This window comes from Trachemys scripta, chromosome 1 (genome assembly GCF_013100865.1).
Source record: "Trachemys scripta elegans isolate TJP31775 chromosome 1, CAS_Tse_1.0, whole genome shotgun sequence".
Lineage (NCBI taxonomy): Eukaryota > Metazoa > Chordata > Testudines > Emydidae > Trachemys > Trachemys scripta.
The window spans coordinates 173,890,237-173,898,951 of NC_048298.1; the positions used below are offsets into that span (position 1 = coordinate 173,890,237).

Here is an 8,715-nt window from a genome sequence, read left to right on the forward strand (position 1 = left end):
GTCAGACCACTGGTTCATCTAGCCCAGTATCCTGTCTTCTGATAGTAGCCAAAGCCAAGTGCTTCAGAGGGAATGAACAGAAAAGGCAACTATCAAATGGTCCCCTGTCATCTACTCCCAGCTTTGGGCAGTCAGAGGCTAGGGACACCCAGAGCATGGGGTTGCATCCCTGACCATCTTGGCAAATAGCCACCGGTGGACCGATCTTCCATGAATTTATCTAATTCTTTTTTGAACCAAGTTATAATATTGTCCTTCACAACATCTCTAGGCAATGAGTTCCACAGGTTGACTGTATGTTGTATGACAAAGTACTTCCTTTTCTTTGTTTTAAGCCTGATGCCTATTAATTTCCTTGGGTGATCCAGGATTCTTGTATTATGTGAAGAGGTAAAGAACACCTCCTTATTTACTGTCTTCACACCAGTCATGATTTTATAGACCTTTATCATATCCCCCCTTACCTGTCTCTTCTCCAAGCTGAAAAGCCCCCGTCTTTTTAATTTCTCCTCAAATGGAAGCAGTTCCATACCTCCTAATCATTTTAGTTGCCTTTCTCTGTACTTCTAATATATTTTATTTGAGATTGGAGCGACCACAACTGTACCTTTCCTGGGCAGGGCTATTATGGGAAATGCAGTTCCATAGGCTCGCTTGAGGCAAATTTAGACATATGTTCAACACATAATACAAATGGAGCTCATAAACTATGAAGATTCCACAACCTCCCTACAAAAGGTATTCTAGTGCTTAACCAGCCTGACAGTCAGGAAGCTTTTTCTTATGTCCAACCTAAACCACCCTTGCTGCAATTGAAGACCATTGCTTCTTCTCTTACCCTCAGAGGTTAAGGAGAACAATTTTTCCTCCCTCCTCCTTGTAACAGTTTTCAAGTACATAAAAGGTTGTTATGTCCCCTCTCGGCCTTCTCTTGTCCAGACTAAACAAACCCAATCTTCCCTCATAGGATATGTTTACTTGCTGCGTCCGCAGGTTCACTGCTCCAGGCCAATGGGGGCTGTGGGAAGCGGTGCAGGCCAAGGGACGTGCTGGCCGCCACTTCCCGTAGTTTCCATTGTCCTGGAGCCGTGATCAGCTGAACCTGCGGACGCGGCAGGTAAACAAACCAGCCCAGCCCACCAGGGGGCTTACCCTGGCGAGCCGTGTGCCAAAGGTTGACGATCCCTGCTCTATGCCATTATCTAAATCACTGATGAAGATATTAAACAGAACCAGACCCAGAACTGATCCCTGCGGGACCCCACTCAATATGCCCTTCCACCATGACTGTGAACCACTGATAACTACTCTCTGGGAATGGTTTTCCAACCAGTTATGCACCCACCTTATAGTTGCTCCATTTAGGTTGTTTTTGAGGAGGTCACGTAAGGCAGTATCAATGTTGGCCTGGTATTAAGATTTCTAGAAACCTTCTTTTGTCAGACTACCTTAGTTATGCAAAAAGAGAACAAATTTTCTTGCAAGCATGTGTATTAGTTTTAACAGATCCCATATTGAGCAAAAACTAAAGGGAAATAAGATCAGTATTTCAGTTCACCAAGGTTTGAACTCTGTGATGACCTTTAGTGAACCTCTGTTGTTGTTTTAAATCAATTTGTTCCTTGGAGTCATTTACAGAATGATAGATACAACATAAAAGTCAAAGTCCACATTTAAATAAGCCATTCAAGCTTACTAAATGAAGACACTCATCACCTATACTTCTTTACCTAGTATGTTTTTAGTACTATAATAACGATAAATCTATTTCTCTCCAAAAGTTTTGATTTTTTTTTTTTTAAAAGAACCACCTTCAACTTAAAAAAAATAAGCTCAAAAATTTCCCTCTGAAAATGTTGTACGTTTCATAGTTACAAGTAACCCTTAAGACTACTAGAAAAGTAATTCACCTGGGTTTGCCAATTTAATCATATTGTGCATTTGACTTCATGTTGTATTTAATGCATTCATGCTCTAAAAAGCATGTACCAGAGGATGTCACCATAGATGGCGATAATAAAGGATTGCAGGCCATTCCAAGAGAAAAGCAGGAGTTCCCATTCACTACTGAATACCTGTTCACTATTTGTTGTCATCTCTTGCACAACGAAAACTTGCTCATAAGTATGTGTACTGAACTTATAGTCAAGTGCTCCTGTCAGTTAAATGTCAATTTCAATTCTGTCTCTCAGGCTGTACAAAGAGGGAATACTGAGACATTAACAAGAAGTTTGAGAGCACAGCAATGGCCCAGGCAGTGAACTCTTTATTTGCTCTAAATTTAGGTGTCCTGCATGAGAGCTCACTGCATGAGATATCAACTCTAGTTCTGGCAATTTTTCAGTTTTAATATGTTTGTAAAATTCACTTTACAGCAAGTTTCCCCTTGAATGCCATTAAATCAGATGATTAACCACAAAACATTGTCACCTCTGACAAGTTTTGTTTGTGAGATGGCTTACTGATGTGTCACATTCCAGTCTTTAGTCCAATAACCATTAAAGACAGCAATTGACTCTAGCACATTTTAAAAGGACAGATCACCCCCTTTTCGGAAGTGACTTCATTGTCCTTACCAAGTTCCGTGTGTTGTATTACAACTCTTTGTAAACAAACTCCATAAATTTATATATCTGATCATTTATACTGCCATGACTCAGTTAAATTCCACCTGGCCTGTGCTGAATATAGCAAACAAATACCCACACAATACTCCCAGAATCAAATAGAACTTTCTTTTGAAAAAGGTATCTTGCCACAAGAAGAGTGAAAGGAGTAATAAGCAGAATGAGTCAACTGCATATCAGCCACCCTAACGCTGAATCATTCCCAAAGTCAGAAACTCCATAGTTCTTAGAACATCATCTCCATGTTTCGAGGATTTCCAGTACCACACTGGTGCTTTCAATTAAAAAAAAAAAAATGTCTCCCTTGAGTGTGGTGGTGTGCAAAGAGTACCCCACACAGCCACACAACATAATACAGTGCACATCAGGAAGGTTTGATTGTGTAATCCTAATTTATTATCCTATGACCCAAAGTACATTTCTGTACGTTTCAGTTTTGTTAGTAATTGAGAGAAGTAAGGAAAACCCTCAATTAATATAATTTTGTAGGGGACAAAAGGCAACCCTGAAGGGCTGTGGGGACACCAAATTTGTATATTTGGCAAGTCCTGATATACAAACCTTCAGCTTATAAAGCAAAGAAGAGATGCCCCCAGGGGCTGCACGTTATGGAAGGTAAATGGTGAGAAAGCACCTTTTTGCACGGAGGTGGGGGGGGGAGAGAAGAGTTGTGTGTCATACACAGCAGATGGGGTCGAGGCGGGGGGGGGGGAATTCCTAGCCCACAATAAACTGTGGGCGCCTTCGGAAGGGGCGGGGAGAGGAAATGAACAACAAGAGGGGCGAGCAGAGGGAAGCATGGCCTTGCCTGCTGCCGTGCAAGCAGCAAGAGGCGGCGGTGGATCCGGGGGGGGAGCAGGGTTGGGGGGATCCTGGTTTAATGCTTCTGGACCCCAGGGTTTGTTTCCCCGCCCCCCAGACACGCAGCCCCGGGGAGCTGCTGGACGTGCAGCGACCGCGCACAGAGTTCGCGTTGCCTGAGCCCTGCACCCGGGCAGAGGCCGGAGGAAGGGGGGAGTCTCTCTGGAGCGGGGGTTGCAGGGAAAAGCGGGGCGGCGGGGGACGCAAACTTTGCCACGCTCCCAGCTCCCCCCCAAGGCGCAATTTTGAGCCAAACTTTTCGCTTTCCTCGCCCGCCCGAGGCAGCCGGGAGAAGGGGGGGGAAATCACCGGAAACAATCCCTCCCCGCCCAGCCAGCAGCAGCAGCAGCAGCGCCCGCTCTGCGGCCACCCCGGCATTGTTCCCAGCCGCCTCCCTCCCCGCTCGGCGGGGCCAGCCCCAGCCCCTGCCCGCGGGCCGGCGCAGACACTCACCCCGGCGCTCCTCCGGCCGGCCCGCAGGCGCCCTGCGTGTCCCTCTCACGCCCGCGGAGCCGAGTTCTCTAGGGCCAGGCTCTGGGGAGCGTTTCCAGGGCAGGGGGAAGAGTCTTCTCCCGGGCTGCACGGCAAACGGGGCAGCCTCCCCTGCCAGGCAGCGCGCGTACACACACACACAGCTCGCTGCCTGCCCTCCGCCCTGGCTCGCTCTGCTGCAATGGCTGGGAGGCTGACTTTCATCCTCCCCTCCCTCTCCACCCAGCTGAGCGCAGCCCAGTCCCTCCCCTCTCCATGCCGCTCAGCTCCTCTGCCAAGTTTCTGCTTAACCCTTTCCTGGCCCCTCCCGCCACAGCGAGGGAGGGGCAGAGCAAGAGAACTTCCTCTTGTCTCCTGCTCAGCAGGGCTGCCTCTCAAGCATAAGGGAGATTTTAGGACAGGGTGGTAAATGGCTCCCAGGGAATAAATCTTGCTTGAATTCGAGCACCCGAAGAGAGGAAAGGCATCCTTGGGAGTGAGACTGGAAAGGGCCAGGACTGCCAACCCCCAGCACTCCAAAATCATGGCGCCAGGGCCTCCAAAGCCCCTGAGATTGGTTAAAACAAATTAGTTTTTATAAAATAATAAACTTGGGGGTCTTTCTCGTTGCCTTCTTGTTTTTGAGACTTTGGGGTTCCCCAATCACATGGCTCCAGAAGCTGGGATTTAAGGAAAGAAAACAGATAAGTTCTCCAGAGTTGACAATGGTGATGAAGGGAGTGCAGGGGACAGAACTGCGTCCTTCCTTTCCCAAGTCCTGCCCACTGAACCAGCATTTTCACTGCTAGACGAAACTCTTGTTATTGGCCTTCAATCTTTGCCTTTAGTTCTAATATTTCAGTGAAGTGGTACTGAAGGTTGAGCAGAACTTTGTGTTTAACATATTCAGGGCTACCAAATATTTTGCGAGGTGCTGTCCAAACCTATGTGAAGAAGACACTGTCCCTGCCCCCAAGGAATTACAATCTAATGTCTAATTTCTCTTGCTACAGGTATTCTAGTGCCATTCCATGGAAAAAGTTGAAGATAGATATGGGATATGCTGCTGCTTTATTTGTTTGATATATGCAAAACCACAAAATGTCTGACCTTGGTCACATCCTATCTGTACAAACAGAGTGCTTGTGCTCAGAGTCTGCAAACATAACAAATGGGTTCATAAGTACTTTGCAGCACACTTTAAGATTTTTAAGTACACAGCAAAAAACATGGTAATGCTTGCCTTTTCTAAAACAACACAGAATGTTTGCCTTTTTAAAAACAAAGTATTAAAGGAGGAAAGAAAACAATACATTCACAACTACATACAAGCAAATAACCATAAAAAACACAGGCAAACATTCTAGAGATAGAACAGACCCAAACATACACGTTTTTAAAAACCACAAAGGAATATATTCAAACATCTTTTTTAAATAAATAGACATATCTAATAATATAACTACACAAATAGCATCTGGATTCCAGTTTCAAAAATAAAAGAGAAGTGCACATGGCTAAAGCCAAATATTTCAGTCTACAGACTAATGAATGAAACAGGATGTTGAAATATTAAGCAAAATCTCTTGTACTTTGGAATGTACGAATTGTGTACTAGCAGAACTAATAATGTATTACTTGACCTATTTTTTTTAAGCCAATGAGAGATTTGGTGAACTTCATCATCTTGTGTTTTTAACCACATTTTTTAAGAAGCACCAGTATTTTCTAAAGCATCATTGTATTTGCACATCAGAATCCCTGTAAAATCAGTCTCTGTATTATGAAGCATAAACTAATGTTATGGCTTAATCTTGCCTAACATTGCAAGAGAGTTTTGCCACTAATTTCCATGGGAGCAGGCCATTTGTTTGTGATTTTAAAGAACTTCTCTTTAATTTTTTACTTCTTTAAAATTCTTTATCTGAAAAATGCTTCAGTGCTAAGCAGCTGGACTATCCAGGGGAAAGGGAATTTTCTCATTACTGCAGCAATTTACCAGCTATTTCAATCAAGTATGTCGGTAGTAGATGCCTTTTCATTCTTAACCTTAGGGAATGTCTTGCATTGAGAAGGAACCTACAAAATGAGGAATTGTGAACAAGCAATAGTAAGAATGCTTATCTGAAATATTCTGTAATAGGACTTTTAGCAAAATATAAAATGAACAGGGCTTGGAAAGCATCTTTTTATGTGGCACAATCAGCTGAGACTTTTAAGCAGTGTTGTCATTTACAAACCAGTTTATTTTCAGTATTTTAAATCATATTTATACAGGGCTAGATTCTGACACCCTTACTCACACTGAGTTCTCATTGGGCAGTTCAAATGACACTGCCAAATAAGGTAATACTCCATATGCGTAAAGGTGGAAGAATCTAGCCCGTAATGAAAAAATGAATCAGTCTGCCAGACTTTATCAAGCTATTCGTATATATTGGTTCTTTGTGTTGCTTGTCTTCAACCAAAGCCAAATACATGCTCATTTCCCCAACATAGACCATGTACATATGTGCTTGTGTGATGTACGCACACAGTAGATAATCTAAGTACATTTTTTCATTACAGACAATGTGAAGGATAGAGGGCTACTTTTTCAATTTTTGCTTTAGGGGGCTTCTTCATTGTCAAATCATCTACAAGTCCAAGACTTTTTATGACAGCTAGAAAGCCAACTACTTTTGAATTGCTCTTGAAAGAAATCTAAATTTACAGAAGTTACTGTTGAATTGCTTCCCAGAATTACAAGCAATTACTGGAAAGTTGTTGGTACTGTGCTTAACATTTGTGAAGTGTAAACTTATATTTGCCATAGCCAGTGAGCCATTTCTACTTACATATTACATTTCTCACCAGAAATTTCAAAATAGATCAAAAGCAAACATGCCTCTGTATTACTAACCCCTGTAAAATCAAAATGTAATTGCATTTTTTACATTCTTGAAGTACAAATTTGATCTTTCTATTTAGCTACGTGAAAATAGTTTAAAAATTGTTGACTTATACATAACTTTCTGTTTGATCACCTTTATGCTTAGGAAAATTATTTTCATAAATGGTTAACAAATCTAAAATACAATTCCAGTTAGAAAAAGATTGTCTGTCTGATGTTGAAATAAAATCCATAAATGGATAACATCTTTTCCCACATGGACCATATATTTGTAAAAGCAATCTTACAAAACTTCCAAACTCCCATGAGCTTCAACTGGAGGAGGATTAGGCTAGCCTAGCTTTAAACCATGCTTGTGACATGCTTGAGAAGTTAGATGGCTTCACAGAAATACATTTACACAAAAATTCTTATTCTAAAATAGTTGGTTAGGTTCATGGACAAATGATTAAATTCCATCCTTGATTCAGCCCAATTCAATTCATACAATATGTCAGATTATCCACTTTTGGGAAGGTCCCTTCTTAGAAAATCAGATCACCCAATACTGCAGCCCATACACAGGTGAAAATCACATTGACACATCTTATTTATTGCATCACTGACTTAATGAGAGTTTTGCCTAAATAATAATACATAATATAACACATGACTCTTATCTAGTGCTCTTCATCCATATATCTCAAATAAGGAGATCAGCATCTGTCTTCTAATCACTAGTAATATCTAGAATTAACTTAAATCTATGGGAGTTGTACTGGTGTAACTGGGGGCTGAATTTGGTTCAGAGTGATAATTTCTGTGTAGACATGCCATTGTTCATACACAGTCTTGGTCATGTGAGTAGTAAGTTTATAATCATTGTAAATGAAAAGTAATTGGATCTTTTTATAAGGGTGTTTGCAAAGGGGAGTCACCAAACCTGTATATAAATAAAAAAAATATCAAAAGTGTGTACCATTATAGACCACTTGTCTCCGAAAAATGAACCGAGTTACATTTCCGAAATATTATAAAACTCTTTGTGTATTTACGGAGGTTCTGTGAATTCTTTTAGCATTCATATTGGCATTCCTTTTCAGACCAAATCCTTTTTACAAACATTATCAAGAAAAGTCATTCCATAAGAGGTACCCTCAAGTTCCTACCAATATTTACTCTCTTCTTCTTTCTTTTGCTTTCATATTCTTCCATGTTTCTGGAATTTCTCTTTCAGCTGGATGGGCTATTCTAGGGTTACCATATCTCATAAATAAAAAAAGAGGACGCTCCACGGGCCCTGGTCCCGCCCATTTCCACACCCCTAGCTCCGCCTCAACTCCGCCCCTTCCCTGCCCTAACTCCGCCCCTTCTCCCTCCCACTCCCAGCCAGGGGGAAAGGGCTGCCCCAGCGCTACCGGCTTCAGGGATTGCCTGGCAGCCCCCAGACCCTGCGCCCCCAGCTGGCACGTCCCCAGCGCAGCTGGAGCCCAGGAGGGGAAGCGCCCAGCCGGGGGCGCAGGGTCTGGAGGCTGCCTGGCAAACCGTGAAGCCGGTAGCGCTCGGGCTTTGGGCAGCCCCTATGCCTCCGGACCCTGCGCCCCCAGCCGGGCACTTCCCATCCCGGGCTCCGGCGGCTCAGGGTCTTAAACAGAGCCGAAAAGGAGCAGAGCCTCCAGCCGCGGCGGCTCTGCTCCTCCCCGACTGTTCGGCTCTGTTTAAGAGCCGGGCTGCCCGAGCGCTACCGGCTTCGGGCAGCCCCCATGCCTCCGGACCCTGCGCCACCGGAGCCCGGAAGGGGAAGTGCCCGGCTGGGGGCACAGGGTCCGGAGGCAAGGGGGCTGCCCGAAGCCCAAGCGCTACCGGCTTCACGGTTTGCTGGGC

The 8,715-nt window shown here is 43.7% G+C and overlaps 1 protein-coding gene across 1 annotated transcript in view; it reads right to left on the bottom strand.

The window, feature by feature from the left end:
• NRIP1 (nuclear receptor interacting protein 1) overlaps positions 1 to 4,166 on the bottom strand; it is a 91,646-nt gene extending 87,480 nt beyond the window's left edge. Inside the window, exon 1 of the mRNA XM_034792669.1 lies at positions 3,942 to 4,166. The gene's annotated coding sequence lies outside the window, so the exon portion shown is untranslated. The remainder of the gene's footprint in view (positions 1 to 3,941) is intronic.
• Positions 4,167 to 8,715: the final 4,549 nt, after the last annotated feature.